General features: G+C 35.5%; 1 protein-coding gene and 1 pseudogene across 13 annotated transcripts in view; one reads left to right on the top strand and one right to left on the bottom strand.

The window, feature by feature from the left end:
* The window catches only part of FAM135A (family with sequence similarity 135 member A), a 132,489-nt gene that overhangs the window by 76,274 nt on the left and 34,909 nt on the right, over positions 1-21,306 (top strand). The window lies entirely within an intron of this gene.
* LOC144317876 (60 kDa heat shock protein, mitochondrial pseudogene) lies at positions 14,113-14,972 on the bottom strand (annotated as a pseudogene).

The following is a 21,306-nucleotide window of genomic DNA, read 5'->3' as shown; positions in this document are numbered from 1 at the left end:
ATAAAAACGTATCAAAATAGGCAGCCCTGGTGGCTCAGCAGTTTAGCGCCACCTTAGGCCCAGGGTGTGATCCTGGAGACCCTGGATGGAGTCCCGCATCAGGCTCCCTGCATGGAGCCTGCTTCTGCCTCTGCCTTGTCTCTGCCTCTCTCTGTGTGTCTCTCGTGAATAAATAAATCTTTAAAAAAAAAAAGTATCAAAATATATAACATGCCAACAAAGATAAGTATATAATCAAATTCATAATACTTTAATATGGTAATGTGGTATGTTAATCACTTAACCCTAATGTAGAGGTTAAAGGACAAGTTAAAGGACAAGTGTGTTAAAAATAACTATAACTACAATAATTTGTTAATGAATACACAGTATAAAAGTGGTAAAATATGACATCAGAAACATAAAAGGAGGACAATAATAGGTTAGAGTTTTTGAATGAGATTGAAGTTAAATTGTTTTCAGTGTAAAATAAACTGTTACATCTACAAGGTGTTTTATGTAGGCATTATGATAATCACAAAGCAAAAAGCTATAGAAAATCACAAAAGATAAAGAGACTCAAAGCATAGCACTATTGAAAATCATCAGTTCACAAAGGAAGGCAGCAAGAGTGGAAGAAAGAAAACTATGAAACAGCCAGAAAACAACTAATAAGATGACATTAGTAAATCCTTACATATCAGTATTTATTGTAAATATAAATGGCTTGAATTCTCTAATCAACAGTCATAGAGTGGCTGAGTGGATTAAAAAAAAAAAAAAAGAACCAACTATCTACTATCTACAAGAGACTAATTTCAGCTTTAAGGACCTCCATGGGCACAAAGTGAAGATTCAATATAAGTAGAAACTTAAAAACAAGGATAACTACACTTTTTTTTTTCTTTTAAGGATAGCTATACTTATATCATACAAATAGACTTTAAGCCAAAATGGTAACAGAAGACAAGGTCATTAAATAATGATAAAGGGGTTCATCAAGAAGATCTAACAATTTTAAGTATATATGGACTCAGCATTGGAGCACCTAAATATACTAAGCAGAACTAACATTCTGTAGGGAGAAATAGAAAGCAATACAGTAATAGTAGGGGACTTCAGTACCTCACTTTCAACAATGGATAGAGCATCCAAATAGAAAATCGATGAGGCAACATTGGACTTGAACCATAATTCAGACCAAATGGACCTAACAAACATATATAAAATATTCCCAACAGCAATAGAATATACCTTTTTCTCAGGTATACATGAAGCATTTTCAGGATAGATCATGTGATAGATTTAAAAAGTAAGTCTTAGCAAATTTTAAAAGATTGAAATCAAACCAAGTATCTTTTCTTTTTTTTTTTTTTTTTCAAACCAAGTATCTTTTCAACCATAACAGTATGAAACTAGAAATCAATTTAACAGAAGGAAATCTGGGAAAATCACAAATATGTGGAGGCTAAACAATACTCCTAATTAACGCGTCAAAAATCTGAAATAAATAACCTAGATTTACACATCAAGGAACTAGAAAAAAAAAAAAACTAAGCCCAAAGATAGCAGAAGGAAGGAAATAAATATTAGAAATAAATGGAATAAGGTAAGAAAAACAATAGGAAAAATCAACAAAACTAAGAACTGGTTTTTTTGAAAAGATAAAATCAATGCCTTTAGCTAGACTGAGAAAAAAGAAGATGCAAATAATTAAAATAGCATGAAAGGACAGTATAACTGATAACTACAGAAATACAAAAGATTGTAAGAGACTAATTATAAAACAACAAATTGGATAACCTAGAAGTGTATAAATTCCTAGAAACATAAACCTACCAAAACTAAATCATGAAGAAATAGAAAATCTGAATAGACCAACAATGAACAGTAACCAACAATTATTCAGCAAAGAGAAATCTAGGAAAAGTTGGTTTCACTGGTGAATTCTACCAACTATATAAAGGAGTAAAGCTAATCCTTCTCAAATTCTTCCAAAAAATCAAAAAGAAAGGAACACTTCCAAACTCATTTTACAATGCCAGCATTATACCCTGATACCAAAGCCAGATAAAGAGAATACAAGAGAAGTAAACTACAGTCCAATATCCATGATGAATATAGAAAATTGAACATGCAAAAATTCTTAACAAAATATTAGCAAACTGAATTTAGCAGATTAAAATGATCATACACTGTGATTACATGGGATTATCCCTGGGATACAAGGATGGTTCAATATATGCAGATCAGTAAATGTGATATACCACATTAATAGAATGAAAGATTAAAATCATATCATCATAATAGATGCAAAAAAAGCATTTGACAAAATACAGTATCCTTTCATGATAAAAAACAACAAATTAGGTACAGAAGGATATGTATAATAATAATATATAATGATATGTCAAGCCCACAGCTAACATCATACTCAATGATGAAAAGTTGAAAGCTTTTCCTTTAGTATTGTGAACAGGACAAGGGTGCCTATTTTCATCACTGCTATTCAACAAAGTACTGGAAGTGCTAACCAGAGCAATGAATAAAAAGCAAAGAAGGCATCCAAATCAGAAAGGAAGAATAAATAGTGTCTGATTGCAGATGATAGGAATATATATATATATATATTTCTCCATCAAGAAACTGTTGGAATCAATCAACAAATTCAGTAAAGTTGCTAGATACAGAATCAACATACAAAACATAGCTGTATTCTGTACACTAACAATGAAATATCTAAGAAAGAAAGAGTATAGTTCCATTCACAATAGTGTCAAATATAAGAAAATACTTTATATTAAACTTAACCAAGGAGCTATAAGATCTATTACTGAAAATGACAAGACTTTGATGAAGGAAACTGAAAACACAAACACATGGAAAAATATTCCATGTTCATTGATCAGAGGAAATAATATTTTTAAATATCTATACTATCTAAAGCCACCTGTAGTTTCAGTTCAATCCCTATTGAAATTCCAATAGTATTTTTCACAAAAATAGAAAAAACACAATTCTAAAATTTTTATGGAACCACAGAGGACCCCAAATAACCAAAGCAAAACTACAAAAGAAGAGCAAAACTGAAGGCATCACATTTCCTGGTTTCAAACTATACTACAAAGCTATAGTAATCAAAACAGTATGGTACTGGCATAAAAATAAACATGGAAACAAGTCAAGAGTCCAGAAATAAGCCTTTGCGTATATGGCCAACTAATATTTGACAAGAGAGCCAATAATGCTCAATGGGAAAAGGACGGTCTCTTCAACGTAGTGTTGGGAAAACTGGATATCCACATGCAAAAGAATGAAATTGGACCCCTATCATAAACTGCTCACAAAAACTAGCTCAAAATGAATTAAATACTTGAACATGAGACCTGAAACCATAAAACTCCTAGAGGAAAACATAGAGACATTGGTTTTGGCAATGGTATTTTGTATTTTGGCTTTGACACCAAAAGCAAAGACAAATAAATTTAAACAAGTAGGACTGCATTAAACTAAAAAGCTTCTGCACAGCAAAGGAGACCATCAGCAAAATGAATGGGAGAAAATATTTGCAAATCATAATCTGATTAAGGGTTAATATTTTTAAAAAATATTAATATATAACGAGCTCAGGCAACTCAAAAGAAGAAAATCTGATCAAAAAATGTACAGAGGAACTGAATAACCATTTATGCAGAAACATAGAAATGACCAATAGGGGATCCCTGGGTGGCTCAGCGGTTAAGCGCCTGCCTTCGGCCCAGGGTGTGACCCTGGAATCCCGGGATCGAGTCCTATGTCGGGCTCCCGGTGCATGGAGCCTGCTTCTCCCTCTGCCTGTGTCTCTGCCTCTCTCTCTCTCTCTCTCTCTCTCATGAATAAATAAATGAAACCTAAAAAAAAAAATGACCAATAGATACATGCAAAGATGCTCAATGTCACTAATCATCAGGGGAGTGCAAATCAAAATCACAATGAGTTATCACTCCATACTTGTTATAATGGCTGCTATAAAAAGTCAAGCGATGACAAGTGTTGGCAAGGATGTGGACAAAATAGAACCCTTTTGCACTGTTGGTATGCATGTAAATTAGTGCAGCCAGTATGGCAAACAGTATGGAAGTTTCTTAAAATTTTTAAAGTAGAACTACTGTATGAATTAGCAATATCACTGCCAGATACATATCCAAAGGAAAAGAAAACAGAATCTCAAAGAGATATCTGCACTTTTATGTTTATTGCAGCATTATTACTGTAAAGGACCTGAGATCTGTAAAGGACTTATGATCAAATAAGGTAACCTACCATAGATTGATTAAGATAAGACATCAGAGACAAAGGACTTTATTACTCACAGCAATAGCAGCACCCTTAGTATTAGCACTTGGACTCATTTCTTGACTCCCAGTTTCCACAGCCCAACATGAAGAAAGCCAGGTCCACACTAGTGTATTGCATCACAGGAGAAAAAATTTGTGCTTAAGGGTCCCAGATATTTTGTAATGGACATGGGCATGCCTGCTTTTGCTCCAAAGGGAATCTTTATCTACCAAGGCTGTAAGTAAACCTGCCCTTTGCTCCTAAGGAAGATATATCTCATCTTCCCAGGCTGTTCTCACTACAAATATCCTTGAAAAGATAGTCTGGAACAAGGACAGTCATTGCTTTTGCTTACAAGACTTGCAGAAATATGAGACCTTGAAGAATTGTCCTTCACCAGCGTCTTACAGACAACTCATTTTCAATGCAGTTTATGCCCTCGACAATTTTACTGATCTTTATTGCTAGTGCATCCAAAAATGCCTCTTGTGTTGGAGTGCTTCCCAATGTACCATCAGAGATGCCATATTTAATGTGTATTGTAGCTTGTGCCTAGAACTGTAAGTCCAATGTTAAGATGAATATATGCCCTTTACAGACTTGGAGAGCCAGGTTTTGTCCTTTGCGCTTTGTCCTAGCATTACAGACTTGCATTTTGCCCTGAACAAGCTCTTGTTAGGACTGGTGGAGTCAAACAAAATAGCAGTTGATCTGGCATTCTTTCAGGGACAACTTGAACAAATCTTTAGTTCTGTCCTGCGCAGAGAAAGAGGGAGCCAGAGAATCCCAAGTAGGCACTATGCTCAGCATGAAGTCGGACTTAGGGCTTGATCCCATGACCTGAGCTGGAATCAGGAGTCTGGACTTTGTGCCACCCAGGCACACCCCCCCCCCCAAATTCCTTTAAATTTTAGTGTGAACCTAAAACTGCTCTAAAGAATAGTCTTAAAAAAATTTTTTTAAATCTTCATTAGTTAGCCTCACTATTTGCAAATTTCTAAGCCCTATTTAACATCTTTGTTTCATTCAGAGTTATGCCTACCTTTGCTCCCATAAGCCTATTTTCTTTGAGTAACAACTCTTCTACCTTGTGGTTTCCTATTTATGTTTTTGAGTTCATAGCAACAGGTTTGTAACTAATCCTTTACTGAAATTATAGTGATTCTCCCAAGACCAGTGACTAGAAGCCAAAGGATTCATCTAAAAATTAGGAAGAGAAAGAGCTGTTTTTTCTCTTTGTGGTTGGATATAATACCTTGTGCTCTTAGAGAAGTAAAGTTTGGGTTTTTTTTTTTTTTTCTTTTTCCATAGAATGTTCCTGGAAAGGACCATAATTTGTATATTTTTATTTAACAAATTGTATATAATAATTATCTGCCAGGTACAAATTTCCTTACAAATGTTATCTAATTTCTCAAAATCCCATGAAATAAATATTTAATGATCCCCATCTTACAAAAGAAATTAGAAAAATGAAATAAATTAGCCAAAGTCACATGGCTTGAACATGGTAGAAAGGGGATGTAAACCCTTACAGAGATATAGATCATATATTTAATGTTTCATCTGTTTCCCTTGCATTTGTAAAATGTGAAAAATGAAGTAAATTAAAACTTCAAACAAAATAGTAACCCCTGACTTGTAACATTGGAGTACCATTCATTATAATGCTGGTTTGCTATGCTATTCATATTTTAAAAAGAAAGACAATCTCAAACATAATTTTCAGTGATTTCATCTTGTGATGCAAAATATAATTTTGGACTTTTTTCTAGTTGGATTTTTTTTTTAAGATTTTTTTTTTTTTTCATGATAGACATAGAGAGAGGCAGAGACACAGGAGGAGGGAGAAGCAGGCTCCATGCCAGGAGCCCGACACGGAACTCGATCCCGAGACTCCAGGATAGCGCCCTGGGCCAAAGGCAGGCGCTAAACCGCTGAGCCACCCAGGGATCCCCTCTAGTTGGATTTAAAGAGAAAGTGCCATTTACATTTATTCCCTGGAATTAATTATTAAAAATACTGTGGAACACCAAACATAGTACAGAAAATCAAAGTATTGTGGGGTTTGTTTGTTTTTTTTTAAGATTTTATTTATTTATTCATAAAGACACAGAGAGAGAGAGAGAGAGAGAGAGAGAGGCAGAGAATAGGCAGAGGGAGAAACAGGCTCCATGCAGGGAGCCTGACATGGGACTCGATTCCGGGTCTCCAGGATTACACCCCAGGCTGCAGGTGGCACTAAACCGCTGAGCCACTGGGGCTGCCTTTTTTTTTTTTTTTTTTTTAAGATTTTATTTATTTACAAAGTATTGTTTATTTATTTTTTTAGAAACTAACCTAGATTCTCTTCCTTTTTTTTTTTTTTTTTTGAGATGTTTATTCATGAGAGACAGAGAGGGGCAGAGACATAAGCAGAGGGAGAAGCAGGCTTCCTGTGGGGATCCCAATGTGGGACTTAATCCCAGGACCCTGGGATCATGCCCTGAGCTAAAGGCAGATGCTCAACCACTGAGCCACCCAGGCATCCCCAAAACATTGTTTATTGGCAGCACCACAAAAAAAATAGTCAAAAGCATAGGTAATATGTAATATAATATCTAAAGTTAACTGTTACCTAACATTGAATTTCTGGAGAGATTTTTAAGATATATTTATTTATTTTAGAGAGAGATAGTAAGAGTGCATGTGTGAGCACACATGCCTATGGGAGAGTTACGGAAGAGGCAGAGAGAGAGAATCTTCAAGCACACTCCCTACTGAGAGTGGAGTTTGATGCAGGTCTCAATCACATGACCCATGAGATTCTGACCTGGGCTAAAACCAAGACTCAGACACTTAATTGAGCCACCTAGCACCCCTAGTTTTTTGTTTTTTTACAAAAAATTTACATAACATAAATGAACCATTTCACATATACAATTTAGTGGCATTTAGTACATTTCATGATGTTGTGCAACCATCACCTCTGCCTAGTTCCAGTCCAGTTTTATTACCCCAAAAGGAAACCCCACACCCATTAAACAATCATTCCCCATTTTCTTCCCCCCACACACCAGCAAACAATAGTCTGATTTATCTATTATGGATGTTTCATATAAAAGTAATTGTAGGGCACCTGGGTGGCTCAGTCAGATGTCTTCCTTTGCTCGGGTCATGATCCCACAGTTCTGGGATCAACCCCTAAGTCAGGCTCCCTGCACAGCGGGAAATCTGTTCTCTCTCTCCCTCTCCCCTCCATTGGCCAGTACTCTCTTTTTCTCTATCTATCAAAATAAATTCTTTTTAAAAAAAACATACAAACATACAAAACATGACTTTTTGTGTTTGATTTCTTTCACATCATTCAGTCCATGCTGTAGCATATATCCATCCTTCATTTTAGAGCTGAATGCCAACCCAAATTGATGGATGTTGGGTTCTTTCCACCCTTTGACTATTGTGAAGAGTGCTTCCAAGAATATTACAAGTATTTGTTTGAATTCTTGTTTTCATTTCTTTGGGTACCTAAGAGTACAATTTCTGAGTTATGTGGTAATTCTATGTTTAACTTTTTGAGGAGTCTCCAGATTGTTTTCCATAGCACTTGTACCACTTTACATTCCTACTGGCAGTGTTCAGTGGGTTCCAATATATCCACATCCTCACAAATATTTATTTTCTGTCGTTATGTTATTTTTATTATGGCCAACCTACTGAGTTGCAATGTGGCATTTCTTTGTGGTTTTCACTGGCATTTCACTAATGACTAACGATGTTGAATATCTTTTTGTGTGCCTGTTGGCCATTTATATACTTTCTTGAGAAATACATATTCAAAGAAGTGTGTATTCAAAGTCCTTTGCCCATTTTTTTAACTGGTTACCTTTTTGTTATTGGGTTGCAAGAGTTCTTTATATATTGTGGAAACTAGACTGTTATCAAATATATTATTTTCAAATATTTTCTTCAATTATGGGTTGGTTGCCTTTTTACTCTCCTAATAGTGTCCTTTAATGCACAGGGCATCAGAAAAGGAATAAAAGTCTTAACACATTTTTTAAATAAAAGGGTCTTATAAATTAGGACCAATATAGTCAACAGTTATTTTCATATTAAAATTTTTAAATCAGTAACACTTTTAAATGATGTAACTTAACCGTTTTTTTAATTGAAAGAAATGTTAGGGTTATGAGTACCACCAATACAGTCTTCTTGGAATCATAAATTTACCACATGCAATGGGAGAAAATCCCCATGGCAAGGGAGAAAAAAAGTTTTTTTTTTTAATTTATGTAATGTATATATCTGTTACCGTAGATTCTCATGCCTGATATCTATGTATCTGTCTATATCAATATGTATAATTCATAGTCCTCACAGAGGCTTAGCATAAAAACTTTACACTGAAGAGATCTAAATTTAATAAATACTAATATAAGCTTCTTGAATTATCATTGGTAACATATTTTTAAAACTAGGCATAAAATCTAATCTCTCCCTCTTCTGTTTAACCACTTAACTGATAAAAAAGAAAAAATAATAAATTTTATTATCTTTAATCAGTATTGGCACATATGCTTTTAATGGAAAGTAAGGTTTTATCCCCCCTCAAAAGATTTTCCTGCAAAAAAAGAGGACTTTACTTTCTGTTAAACATGATGTTATTGAGTGCTCTCTCAACTTTATTTTGAACACAAATAAGGGGGGGAATCTATCGTCTTTAGTATAACAGGAAATAAAACCAAAGATTAGGGGTATATGAAACATTGTGGCAAGTAGAAGAAAGAGCTTCCTTAAGTGGCTTTAAAGAGCGTTCCAAAACAAAATTCTCAGGGAATAGATCTTTAAAGTTCTCATCATTATTTGGAAACACTTTAGAGAAGGCATTTTAGCTTAAAACACTTTAATCTGTGAGAGTGTTTTAAATTATTTTAAAGGTTACCTGACAAGATCAGTAATAACGGGAGTCAAAGATTATATATAAACATATTAATCATTATTGCTGGGATTGAACTTTGCACTGGCAAGTGTTGAATATCAGTGCAAACAAACTTTGTAAAGATCCTGTAAAATTAGCACAAAAAAAATCGTTATGTTGTGGTGATCACAAATATACCCTTACCAAACTAATGAAAAAGAGTTTAGTGTTAAGCAAATGACTTGTGATAGAATTTCCTATGAAAGCATTATACATGAATTCAAAAGGGCCTGCATTCAAAACACTTAAAGAGAAGTTGATGTTTGAGTTGAATTCAGTCTTCTCGAGAAATTAAGGTTCGAGAGAGTTAGGAGTTAAATGATGTAGGAGACTTAGCAATTCATGTTTGTCATTGATTAAAGTGAGATAGACCAGTGATAAAATAAATTTGACAAATCTGTTCACCTATGTCACATCCCAGTCAATAGATAGGACTTTTCCATTACTTCAGGAAATTACCTGTGTTTCTTTTCTTTCCACTTAGTTCTCACATTCCATAAGCAATCCTGTTCTGATTTCTATAACCATAATTTAATTTTATCTATATTTGAAGACCATATAGATCCAATAATACAAAATGTACTCTTTCTGCATCTGACTTGCTTCACTCATTGTTAGATTGACTCAGGCTGTGTGTATATATCAATTAATACTGAGTAGTATTCAATTGCGTGGTATACTAGAGTTCATTTATATGTGTTCTCCTATTGATTATTTGGTTAGTTTTCATTTCTTGGCTATTATGAATAAAGAAACAAATCTTTTTGCAAACATAAGTTTTTATTTCATTGCTTAAATACTTAGGAATGGAATTGTTTGATCATAGAGTAGATTTATCTTTAACCTTACAAACACTGCTAATCATTTTTTTTCAAAACGGGCATACAGTTTGAAACTCCCATCAAAGTATGAGAGATCCAGTTGGTCATATCCTTGCATTATATGGTTTTGTCAGTCTTAATTTTAGCCACAATGGTAGGTGTGAAGTAGTACTTCATTATGATTTTATTTTGCATTTCTCTGATGACTAATAATGTTGAGACTTTTATTTTAAATTCCATTTTATAGTGTTAAATTAGGGTTTTTTATTGTTTACTTATTAGAAGTATTTATATATTCTGGTTATAAGTCCATTGTCAAATATGTATATGTCTTAAAACTTTTTCTCCTACTCTGGAGCTTATATTTTCATTTTGTCAGTAGTGTATTTTAATGAAAATACTTGTTTAAGTTCAATTTATCTTTTTTCTTTTGATTTTTGTGATTTTTGTGCCCTGAGAAATGTTTGCCTATCCAAAGGTCATGAAAATATTAGCCTTTGTTTGCCTGTAGAAACATTAGAATTATCTTCTTTTACATTTAGGTCCATTGTCCATCTTGAATTAACTTTTTGAACATGGTTTAAGGTACAGGTCAAGATCTGTTTTTTTCAATAAGTCCGTTAAGTTGTTCCAGCACCATTTAGAAAATTTTTTTTATTGGGGCTCTTGGGTGGCTCTGTTGGTTAAGCGTACGACTCTTGATTTCAGCTCAGGTCATGATCTCAGGGTCGTGAGATCAAGCCCCAGGTCAGGCTTTACATTGAGAATGGACTCTGCTTAAGATTCTCTCCCTCTGCCTCCCTGACTCATGCATGCACACTCTCTCTCTCTAAAAAATAATGATAATAATTGAGGTAAAGTTGATATACAGTGTTACATTAGTCTCAGGTATACAACATAGTGATTTTAAAATTCTGTACATTACTCAGTACTCAATATGATTGAGTATAGTCACCATCTGATCTATCACCATACACTGTTACTACAATGTACTGACTATACTGACTATATTACCTATGCTATACTTTTCATCTCCATGAGTTGTTCTTTTTTTTTAAGATTTAATTTATTCATGAGAGACACAGAGAGAGGCAGAGACACAGGCAAAGGGAGAAGCAGGCTCCATGCAGGGAGCCCTACATGGGACTTGATCCTGGGTCTCCAGGATCAGGCCCTGGGCTGAAGGCAGTGCTAAACCACCAAGCCACCCAGGCTGCCTCCATGAGTAATTTATAACTGAAAGTCTGTACCTCTTTATCCCCTTCACCTATTTAGTTCATACCCCAAACCCCATCATCTCTGGCAACTACCAGTTCTCTGTATTAATGAGTCTGTTTATGGTTTTTTTAGATCCCACAATAAGTGAAATCATCTGGTATTTGTCTTTCTCTGTCTGACTTATTTCACTTAACATAATACCCTCTAGATTCATCCATGTTGTTGGAAATGCAAGATTTAATTAGTTTTTATGGCTGAGTAATATTTCATTATATATATGCCACATCTTCTTACCCATTTATCTGTTGATGGATGCTTTGGTTGCTTACGTATCTTGGCTAATGTAAATAATGCTGTAATAAGCATAGGGGAGCATATATGTTTTCAAATTAATGTTTTCATTTTCTTTGGGTAAATATTCAGTGGTGGAATTACTGGATCATATGACATTTCTATTTTTCGAACGTTTTTATTACACAAAGTTTGTCATGTAATTGATTATTTCATTACTTTGTACACAAATATTCTTACTCTCCACAGAAGGGCTGCTTAACTTTTTGCCGGTAATGGCAAGCACTAAAATCCTGATTTTAACAGAGCAGTAGTAAAAGTACCTGATTTAAGTTGAAAACAGTACACAGGTACATGGCTCTTACACTCAATTATCAGGAATATTACAAATGTTTTTTTATTAAAAAATACAAAATAAATTATCTGTCGGCATGGACAGTGACTACAGTAAGCTATTATATGTTGTCAACTGAAGCCAGTAACTAATGGTTATAGTGATTTTCTTAAATATCAGCCAGCGTTTTCTTTTTTTTTTTTTAATGTTTTATTTGTGGCACTTTTATTTTTTTAATTTTTTTTATAAATTTATTTTTTATTGGTGTTCAATTTGCCAACATATAGAATAACACCCAGTGCTCATCCCATCAAGTGCCTGCCCCCCTCAGTGCCCATCACCCAGTCACACCCACCCCCTGCCCACCTCTCTTTCTACCACCTCTAGTTCATTTCCCAGAGTTAGGAAGTCTCTCATGTTCTGTCTCTCTTACTGATATTTCCCACTCATTTTTTCTCCTTTCCCCTTTATTCCCTTTCACTATTTTTTTATTCCCCAAATGAATGAGACCGTATAATGTTTGTCCTTCTCTGATTGACTTATTTCACTCGGCATAATACCCTCCAGTTCCATCCACATCAAAGCAAATGGTGGGTATTTGTCATTTCTAATGGCTGAGTAATATTCCATTGTATACATAAACCACATCTTCTTTATCCATTCATCTTTTGATGGACACCGAGGCTCCTTCCACAGTTTGGCTATTGTGGACATTGCTGCTATAAACATCGGGGTGCAGGTGTCCTGGTGTTTCACTGCATCTGTATCTTTGGGGTAAATCCCCAACAGTGCAATTGCTGGGTCATAGGGCAGATCTACTTTTAACTCTTTGAGGAACCTCCACAGTTTTCCAGAGTGGCTGCACCAGTTCACATTCCCACCAACAGTGTAAGAGGGTTCCCTTTTCTCCGCATCCTCTCCAACATTTGTGGTTTCCTGCCTTGTTAATTTCCGCCATTCGCACTGGTGTGAGGTGGTATCTCATTGTGGTTTTGATTTGTATTTCCCTGATGGCAAGTGATGCAGAGCATTTTCTCATGTGCTTGTTGGCCATATCTGTGTCTTCCTCTGTGAGATTTCTGTTCATGTCTTTTGCCAATTTCATGATTGGATTGTTTGTTTCCTTGCTGTTGAGTTTAATAAGTTCTTTATAGATCTTGGATACTAGCCCTTTATCTGATAGGTCATTTGCAAATATCTTCTCCCATTCTGTAGGTTGTCTTTTAGTTTTGTTGACTGTTTCTTTTGCTGTGCAAAAGCTTATCTTGATGAAGTCCCAATAATTCATTTTTGCTTTTGTTTCTCTTCCCTTCATGGATGAATCTTGCAAGAAGTTACTGTGGCCAAGTTCAAAGAGGGTGTTGCCTGTGTTCTTCTCTAGGATTTTGATGGAATCTTGTCTCACATTTAGATCTTTCATCCATTTTGAGTTTATCTTTGTGTATGGTGAAAGAGAGTGGTCTAGTTTCATTCTTCTGCATGTGGATGTCCAATTTTCCCAGCACCATTTATTGAAGAGACTGTCCTTTTTCCAGTGGATAGTCTTTCCTCCTTTGTCGAATATTAGTTGACCATAAAGTTGAGGGTCCGCTTCTGGATTCTCTATTCTGTTCCATTGATCTATGTGTCTGTTTTTGTGCCAGTACCACACTGTCTTGATGACCACAACTTTGTAGTACAACCTGAAATCTGGGATTGTGATGCCCCCAGCTATGGTTCTCTTTTTTAATATTCCCCTGGCTATTCAGGGTCTTTTCTGACTCCACACAAATCTTAAAATAATTTGTTCCAACTTTTTGAAGAAAGTCCATGGTATTTTGATAGGGATTGCATTAAATGTGTAAATTGCCCTGGGTAACATTGACATTTTCACAATATTAATTCTTCCAATCCATGAGCATGGAATATTTTCCATCTCTTTGTATCTTCCTCAATTTCTTTCAGAAGTGTTCTGTAGTTTTTAGGGTATAGATCCTTTACCTCTTTGGTTAGGTTTATTCCTAGGTATCTTATGCTTTTGGGTACGATTGTAAATGGGATTGACTCCTTAATTTCTCTTTCTTCAGTCTCATTGTTAGTGTATAGAAATCAGCCTTTTCTTTAGTCATTTCCTCCACCTGATTTCTTTCAAGTCCTTGTTGAAGAGCACTTCCTTGAGCTTCTGCTCCCAGTTCATTATTAATGGTAAAGCACTAGTCTAGGAAATAGACCATGCCACTTCCCATACCGCCTGCATTCCATCCGTTCCTCCCATTCCTGGGTCCTCCTCTTCTTTAGGAATTTCGATGACTACAACTTCTGCTGTATTTAACAGAGAGGCCACTCCAGCAGCATCCAAGAAGGCAGTTCTTAACATCTTAGTTGGATCTAGGATTCCTTTTTCCACCATATTCACAAAATCTCCAAGCATAGTGTCATAACCAATTTCTGAGGAACTCTGCCTAATTCTCTCAACTATCAATGATCCTTCAATACATACATTCTTAGCAATGGTTATTGCAGGAATTTTGATTTTTCTCAGTAATTTCTTTACCAATTTTTTTATCTTCATTAGCTGGAGTTACTGAATCCAAGCCTGGAATACACTAAAGCAGAGCACAACCCCATCCCAAAATAATGCCTCCTGCAACAGCAACTCAAGTAGCATTGAGGGAATCTGTAATTGTCTTCATTTACTTCAACATCACTTATCCTACCAGCCTTCAGCATAGCTACTCCATCTGAGAGTTTTGCCAGACATTCATTCAGCTTTTACTTTTCATATTCCCTAGTTCTGATATCTGACTGTTAGTGATTTCTTGAATACATTTTTCATTTGAGCCTTGTCATCTTTTCTTTATAAGAACATGGTATCATATTTGAAAACAATGATCTTTCCAACTTTTCCTAAGTTATGAGGCTGAGCATCTTCAAGATTTATCAGTTTTGTTTGTTTTGCCAGGGCAGTAGCAATGGTGGTGCCATCCCCAGCCTCTTCATTTGTGTTATTGGCAACACTTTGAACATTATTTTTATATTTATCTGTTAAATCAGTTGACTTTGAAACAGTCATCCCATCTTTTGTTACTTTGGAACTTCCAACTCTGATCAGTAATCATGTTCTTCTCTTTGACCTTGTAGTAATGGCTACAGCATCAACTAAAAGGTAAAGTGTATACTTTGAAGCATTAAGGATCAGGCATCTGCACCAAATTTTACATATTTGGCATAGGCCTGAGTGAGATGAAGAGCCAGTGCTCTGGACACTGACCTTTTTTTGGCAAAGGTTTGGATAATTGAAGTATTTCTGTGGGGCAGTGGCAGGCTGTGCAGGCAAGGCAGACAGGCTCTAGGAGGAGGCAAGTCTGACATTTCTATTTTTAATCTCTTGAGAAATCTCTATACTGTTTTCCACGATCGTTGCACCAACCTATATTTTCACCACCAATATACAAGGACTTCCTTTTCTCCACATCCTCACCAATATTTGTTTTTTAGTTACTAGCCATTTTGACTGGTATTAGGTGGTAGATTTGCATTTCTGTGATGATTAGTGATGTGGAATATCTTTTCATGTCTTTTGGCCATCTGTATGTCTTCTTTGGAAAAATGTTCATGTCCTCTACCCATTTTTAATTGGATTCTTTGTTTCTTTGTGTTGAGTTATATAAGTTCTTTATATATTTTGGATATTAACCCCTTATCAGATACTTTTTTAAAGATTTTATTTATTTATATGAAAGAGAGAGCATGGTGGGAGAAATTGGCAAGGGAGTAGGGGCAGATGGATGGAGAGGAACAAGCCGACTCCCCACTGAGCAGGGAGCCCCATCCAGGGGACCCTGAGTTTATGACCTTAGCTGAAAGCAGATGCTTAACTGACTGAGCCATCCAGGCATCCCCCGCCATAAGATGTATTATTTGCTATTATCTTCGTCCATTTAATAGATGGCCTTTTTGTTTTATTGATGGTTTCCTTCATTGTGCATAAGTCTTTTAGTTTGATGTAGTCCCAAAAGTTTAATTTTGCTTTTGTTTCCCTTAATGAGGAGACATATCCATAAACATATTGCCTAAGGCCAATCTCCAAGAGATTATTGCCTGTGTTTTATTTTATCTTTGTGTCTGTTATAAGCAAATGGCCTAGTTTTATCTTTCTGAATGTAGCTGTCCAGTTTTCCCAGGATTTTTTAAAGAGATTGTCTTCTCCTATTTGTACATTCTTACTCTTGACCATATGAGCATGATTTTGTTTCTGGGCTCTCTCTCCTGTTCTGTTTATCTGTGTGTCTGTTTTTATACCAGTACCATATAATTTCAGTTACTATAACTTTGTAGTATATCTTAAAATCTGGGATTATGATATTTACAGCTTTGTTTTCAACGTTGCTTTGGCTATTCAAAGTCTGTTGTGGCTCCATACAAATTTTAAGATTTTTTATTTTGATACTGTGGAAAAAAAGTATTGGTATTTTGATAGGGATTGCATTGAACTATACATTGCTTTTGGTAGCATGGATGTTTTAACAATATTAATTCTTCCCATTCATCAGCATGGAATAGCTTTCCATTTGTTTGTGTCATTTTCAGTTTCTTTTATGCCCCATAGTTTTCAGAGTACAGGTCTTTTACCTCTTGGTTAAATTTATTTCTAGGTATTTTATTCTTCTTGGTGCAATTGTGCATTCCAACCTTAGAGCTAAAGGAGCTAGTAAAGAAAGTCTAAAGATAGTAGAGAGAGGAAATTGGAGTGAAAATAAATGAAGTTGAGACTAAGCAATTGAAAAGATCAATGAAATCAAGAGCTGGTTCTTTGAAAAAATAAACAAAATTCATAAACCTTTAGCTAGATTTATAAAGAAAAAAAGAGAGAGGACTCAAATCAGAAGTAAAAGAGGAGAAATAACAACTGATACCACAGAAATACAGAGGATTATAACAGAACATGAAAAATCATATACCAACAAATTGGACAACCTAGAAGAAAGGGGGTAAATTCTTAGAAACTTAACAATCTTCCAAATCTGAATCAGAAAGGAATAGAAAATTTGAACAGATCCACTACTAGTAATGAAATTGAATCATTAACCAAAAAACTCACAACAAAAAGTCTAGGACCAGATGTCTTCAAAGGTGAATTCTACCAAGCATCTGAAGCAGAATTAAGAACTAAGAATTAATTTCTTCTATTCCAGAAAGTAGAAGAGCTTACAAACTCATTCTGTGAGGCCAGGATTACCCTGATATCAAAATCAAACAAAGACACTACAAAAAAAGGAAAACTACAGGGATTTCTGGGTAGCTCAGTTGGTTAAGTGTCTGCCTTCGGCTTAAGTCATGATCTCAGACTCCTGGAATCAAACCCCACATTGGGCTCCCTGCTGATTGGGGAGCCTACTTCTCTCTCTTCTCTCCCTATCATGCTAGCTTTCGCTCTCTCAAATAAATAAATAAAAATCTGAAAGAGAGATGAAAAAAGAAAAAGAAAGAAAAGAAAAAGAAGAAAAAGAAAGATAAGCATCTGAAGCAGAATTAAGAACTAAGAATTAATTTCTTCAATTCCAGAAAGTAGAAGAGCTTACAAACTCATTCTGTGAGGCCAGGATTACCCTGATATCAAAATCAAACAAAGACACTACAATGAAAGGAAAACTACAGGGATTTCTGGGTAGCTCAGTTGGTTAAGTGTCTGCCTTCGGCTTAAGTCATGATCTCAGACTTCTGGAATCAAGCCCCACATTGGGCTCCCTGCTGATTGGGGAGCCTGCTTCTCTCTCTTCTCTCCCTATCTTGCTAGCTTTCGCTCTCTCAAATAAATAAATAAAAATCTGAAAGAGAGATGAAAAAAGAAAAAGAAAGAAAAAAAAAGAAAATAAATAAAAATCTGAAAGAGATGAAAAAAGAAAAAAGAAAGAAAAGAAAGAAAGAAAAAAAAAGAAAAAGAAAAGAAAACCAAATTTAACAGTACCTTAACAGTATCACTCACTGCTGTCCCTGGGACTTATTCTAGGGATGCAAGCATGGTTTAGTATTCATAAATCAATTAATGTGACACATCACATTAATAAGACGGAGGATGAAAGCCATATAATCTTAATAGATGCAGAAAAAGCATTTGACAAAATATAACAACCATTCATGATAAAACTTCCAGCAAAGTGGTTTTAGAAAGAACATACCTTAACATAACAAAGGCCATATATGAGAAGAAACTCACAGCTAATATCATACTCAGTAGCGAAAAACTGAAAGCTTTTCCTCTAAGATCAGGAAAAAGAAAAGGATGTCAACTCTCACCACTTTTATTTAACATAGTACAGGAAGTCCTAGCCACACTATCAGATAGATAATAGAAATAAAATGCATTAAAGTTGGTAATGAAGAAGTAAATCTGTCACTATTTGCCAGTGATATGATAATATATAAAGAAAACTCTAAAGACTCCACTAAAAAACTATTAAAAGTAATAAATGAATTCAGTAAAGTTGCAGGAGACAAAATTAATATACAGAAATCTGTTGCATCTATATACACTAATAACAAAGTAGCAGAAAGAGAAATTAAGAAAACAGTTCCATTTATAATTCCAGCACCATTTTCTTTTATTTTTTTTTTATTTTTTTATTTATGATAGTCACAGAGAGAGAGAGAGAGAGGCAGAGACACAGGCAGAGGGAGAAGCAGGCTCCATGCACCGGGAGCCTGACATGGGATTCGATCCCGGGTCTCCAGGATCGCACCCTGGGCCAAAGGCAGGCGCCAAACCACTGTGCCACCCAGGGATCCCCCGTTTTCTGAATAGACTTTCTTTTATTGAAATGCTCTTAGCATCTTTGTTGAGGATCATTTGACTAATAAATTGAATTACTTCTTGGCCTTCTTTTCTGTTTCTTAGATCTCTTATATAGCTTCATATTAATACCCTAACTTGATTATGTTGTTGTAGTAAGTCTTGCACTCAGATAGTTGTACATTCTCCAATTTTTTTTCTTATTTTTTGAGATAGTTTTTTCTCTTCCAGATCACTTGTATTTCCATATAAATTTAAAATCAGCTGTTAAATAGTGGTTTTCAACCTTGATTGTACATTAGAATCATCTGAGGAACTTTAAAAATTACCAATGCTAAATGAGGCCCAGACATGGGTAATTTTTTTTTTAGTTCGCCAAGTGATTAACAGGGTTTTAGGCCATTACCTAAGAAAGAGCATTCTGCTAGGAAGAGAGAGAATTAAAATCTGGCTTGTCTTCATTAGAGTCAGGTTGCATTCTCCTTTGGAAGCAGCATCTTTTTGATATTTGTACTTTTTAAAACTGCTAAAGGGATTTTAGCTGGACCCTGGATTCTAATTTACAGCAACCAGTAAGAAGACTAGAGGGTCAAGGAGTTCTTAGCCTTTCTTGAGATTTTAAGATCATAAGGATGTATTTTCAATCATATCAGTGCTTTTTATGCTTAAGAAGAGGGAAAGAGTTAGAAATAACTTTCATAGGGATTCTTTCCCCCTCAAAGATCTCTTTGCGATGATGAGTTATTTACGCAAGACATTATGAACTTTGCATTTTTACGGAGAGGTATTCATCTCTAAAACTACTTCATCTGGTACTCCTCTAATATATATGTATAGTATGTATATGTGAACCTTAATATATTAAGCTACATTTTTCTTAATAAAGTAGATCTACTTTCTGAATACATATTGTTTATAGTATTTAATTTGATACTTTTTATTGCCTGTTTTGCAAGGTTTGGGCAGACTTCCAGTGTTACTGTGATTATTAACACAATGTATTATAGCTTCTATATATACATAGAAGTCTCTCTATATATAAAGAGAGAGAATATATGTACCTCCAGTATTTTCAGGAAATAAGTTTATCCCAAAGTACATTTTTTTGTTTTCTGATATGTGCTCCCAAAATGTTAACTCTTACCTTAAATTATTTTTAACCATTTTATTATCTTTTTAAGATTTTATTTATTAATTTTGAGAAGGGGAGAGAGAAGAGAGAGCACAAGAGTAGAGGTAAGGAGAAGCAGACACCCCATTGATCAGAGAGCTCCATACAGGGCTCAATCCCAGGACCCTGGAATCATGATCTGAGCCGAAGACAGAAGCTTACCAGACTGGGCCACCCAGGCACCCCTATTTTTAACCTTTTTTTTTTTTATTGGAGTTCAGTTTGCCAACATATAGCATAACACCCAGTGCTCATCCCGCCTAGTGCCCCCCTCAGTTCCCATCACCCAGTGCCCCCCTCAGTTCCCATCACCCAGTCACACCCACCCCCTGCCCACCTCCCCTTCCACTACCCCTTTTTCATTTCCCAGAGTTAGGTGTCTCTCATGTTTTGTCACCCTCACTGATATTTTCACTCATTTTTTTCTCCTTTCCCCTTTATTCCCTTTCACTATTTTTTATATTCGCCAAATGAATGAGACCATATAATGTTTGTCCTTCTCCGATTGACTTACTTCACTCAGCATAATACCCTCCAGTTCCATCCACGTTGAAGCAAATGGTGGGTATTTGTCATTTCTAATGGCTGAGTAATATTCCATTGTATACATAAACCACATCTTCTTTATCCATTCATCTTTCGATGGACACCGAGGCTCCTTCCACAGTTTGGCTATTGTGGACATTGCTGCTATAAACATCGGGGTGCAGGTGTCCCGGTGTTTCACTGCATCTGTATCTTTGGGGTAAATCCCCAGCAGTGCAATTGCTGGGTCATAGGGCAGATCTACTTTTAACTCTTTGAGGAACCTCCACACAGTTTTCCAGAATGGCTGCACCAGTTCACATTCCCACCAACAGTGTAAGAGAGTTCCCCTTTCTCCACATCCTCTCCAACATTTGTCGTTTCCTGCCTTGTTAATTTTCCCCATTCTCACTGGTGTGAGGTGGTATCTCATTGTGGTTTTGATTTGCATTTCCCTGACGGCTGGTGATGTGGAGCATTTTCTCATGTGCTTGTTGGCCATGTCTATGTCTTTAGTGAAATTTCCATTCATGTCTATTCTTTGGAATTAGAGTAATCAATGCATGTATGAATGTTCAAAGCATCAAGTGCCATGTGGTTCATGTCTTTTGCCCATTTCGTGGATTGGATTGTTTGTTTCTTTGCTGTTGAGTTTAATAAGTTCTTTATAGATCTTGGATACTAGCCCTTTATCTGAGAGGTCATTTGCAGATATCTTCTCCCATTCTGTAGGTTGCCTTTTAGTTTTGTTGACTGTTTCTTTTGCTGTGCAGAAGCTTTTTATCTTAAGTCCCAATAATTCATTTTTGCTTTTGTTTCTCTTGCCTTCATGGATGTATCTGGAAAGAAGTTGCTGTTTTAAATGAAGCTTTCTAGTGTGCTTCATGGTCCCATACCCTCTGAAATAGAGTATGCTAGACC

This window comes from Canis aureus, chromosome 7 (assembly GCF_053574225.1).
Source record: "Canis aureus isolate CA01 chromosome 7, VMU_Caureus_v.1.0, whole genome shotgun sequence".
Classification (NCBI taxonomy): domain Eukaryota; kingdom Metazoa; phylum Chordata; class Mammalia; order Carnivora; family Canidae; genus Canis; species Canis aureus.
Note: the sequence above shows the minus strand (reverse complement) of the source record. Positions and strands in the feature narration are given on the sequence as shown.